We start from the raw sequence: 2,590 nt of genomic DNA, 5'->3' as shown, positions 1-2,590 counted from the left end.
AGCTAAAGAATGGCACAGGGTTCTGGGGCTTCAAAGGGGAGGAGGGTAATTCCCAGGACAATAAGAGGAGCTGATTTTGTAATTAGATGTTTGCCTTGCCATCATATAGACAGATCCTTCAGATACAAAGTTATTTCTGGTACTAGCTCTCTTTCTGGACCAAGCCGTATACCGAAATTGTTTTAGGTAGTTAAGAAAGAGATAAATGGGATTCTGGGGCGTCAGCCTTCAAAGCCCGCAGCGCATGCGGCCTTGGTGGACCCCGCCCACAGGCGGCCCAGTGCACGCTGGTCCCATAGCCAGCTCACAGCGCATGCGGCCTCCGCAGCGTGGCCCAGTGCACGCCGGTCCCATAGCCAGCCCGCAGCGCATGCGGCCTCGGCGGACCCCGCCCATATCGTGGCCCAGTGCCCGCCGGTCCGTAGCCGGCGTCCACCGCCCACTCCTCAGCCGCGGCTCCGCTCTCCACTACTTCGTTCCACTCGGCAGCCTCTCGGCCAGCGGCCCACCTGTGCTCTTCGCCACCAGGAGAGCTAGCCAGCTTTTCCACAGCCTCTTTCCTGTCCCGAGAATGGCCGACTCCGCCTCTAAGATCGTAAGCCCCCAGGAGGCCTTGCCAGGCCGGAAGGAGCCGATCCCCGTAGCGGCCAGACATCACGTCAATGGCAATAGAACAGTTGAACCTTTCCCAGAGGGAACACAGATGGCTGTATTTGGAATGGGCTGTTTCTGGGGAGCTGAGAAAAAATTCTGGACCATAAGAGGAGTATATTCAACTCAAGTTGGTTATGCTGGAGGCTACACTTCTAATCCTACTTATAAAGAAGTTTGTTCCGGAAAAACTGGCCATGCAGAAGTAGTCCGAGTGGTGTACCAGCCAGAACGCATCAGCTTTGAGAAACTGCTGAAGGTCTTCTGGGAGAATCATGACCCGACCCAGGGCATGCGCCAAGGCAATGACCGTGGTTCTCAGTACCGCTCAGCCATCTATCCAAACTCTACCGAGCACCTGGAGGTGGCCCTGAAGTCCAAAGAAGACTACCAGAAGGTTCTTTCTGAGCACGGCTATGGGCCTATCACGACCGACATCCGCGAGCAGCAGACTTTCTACTACGCGGAAGATTACCACCAGCAGTTCCTGAGCAAGAACCCCCATGGGTACTGCGGCCTGAAGGGCACCGGCGTCTCCTGCCCACTGGGTGTTAAAAAGTAATTTCTCCCTATGTGGTCAGCGCTTGAGGTCACAGCAAACATGCTTTCAACAAATTGGACAATTCATTTGTGGTTCAGGTCAGTGGCTTTTTGAAGTGCACGGAAAACTAAGGCATAAAAATCTGGTGTGATGAGGTGTAATTTACATGAAGTGCAATGACTGGCAAGTTGAGAACATGCAGTTTATCTTTTCTTAAATTGTGGTGGGAGTATAACTGTGACCTACTGGAGTCTGAATGAGGGTAATGAGGATCCTGTGTTCACTCTTCTTGCGCTGGGATGCCTGCCTCGGAAGCTGGGAGAAAAAGCTGGAAGATTGTCAGACTGGATGAGGCACAGCGGACACCCTTTATCTGTGTCCTGTCCCACCTTACCTGCCCTCCGCCCTCTAGTGCCTTAAAATCTGCAAACATTTATAGCCTCAGTGAATCATTCACTGCAGTACTTTTCTCTATTGATCCTGTATGTGTAAGGGGCTTTCTCTCCTTTTCAGCCCTCCTGTGGCAGAGAAAAGAATTCAAATGCTTTGCTTACAGCTATGAGAAATTCTTGTTATAAGTCTGCAATCTAATACCAGAGAGAGAGAGAGAGAGAGAGAGAGAGAGAGAGAGAAAGAGAGAGAAATGTTTTTCTTGAGTCAGCCAGGTCTTGGAATGACTTCAGCTAAAAGTAATCCAAACAAATAGTTGTAGCTTGCTTCCTCTCTCCAAAAGGTTTAAAATCACAAAGATTCTATTCTTCATGCATAACAACTTTTGCTGTTTGTTTTCTTGTAGATGATAAGATTTGTGTGTGTTTCCTTTCTTGTTCAATTTTAGGATTTCAAGTTGCAGATGTGTGTGAGAATATTTTTTTCCATAGGTTTTTGAGAAAATAAAATTATCCATATATATATAAAATGGTCGAGCTATGATGCACTGGTTATTTGCATATTATAGCTTTACCTTCGATGTGGAAAAATATAATGGGTTAGAAATACACATCTCCAGATGCTAGAGTCAACTCTGCCATTTGCAAAGTGCTTTACTTCTTGAGTGTGAAGAGAACCAAAAGATGAATGAGTAGGTAATGTTATTTTTGTTAAAAGATGAATTAGAATTTGGGGGTACAACAACTGGAATGTTATTTGGATTCTTTCACAGTTTTGTATGGCAAACCTTATTAGTATTGAAATATAGTGTTGATACTTCTATTTTTAAAAATATATGAAGAATAAAGATTAAAAAGAGAAACCAAAAAGTGTTGAGGAAATGGAGATGAAGGAACACAGAAAGGAGAACAATGATTAGAATATCAGGATAAAAAAGTTCTATGAAAAAATCAGAAGAATTAGGGTCTTTAGACAAAGTAGAAAATTAAAAAGTGGTACCTTTCTCAT

General features: G+C 45.8%; 1 pseudogene; it reads left to right on the top strand.

Annotated features, from left to right (window-relative positions):
• Positions 1-205: 205 nt before the first annotated feature.
• LOC115283363 lies at positions 206-1,213 on the top strand (annotated as a pseudogene).
• Positions 1,214-2,590: the final 1,377 nt, after the last annotated feature.

Source organism: Suricata suricatta, chromosome X (assembly GCF_006229205.1).
Source record: "Suricata suricatta isolate VVHF042 chromosome X, meerkat_22Aug2017_6uvM2_HiC, whole genome shotgun sequence".
NCBI lineage: Eukaryota > Metazoa > Chordata > Mammalia > Carnivora > Herpestidae > Suricata > Suricata suricatta.
The sequence above is the reverse complement of the archived record's forward strand: the minus strand, read 5'-3'. Positions and strand labels throughout refer to the sequence as shown.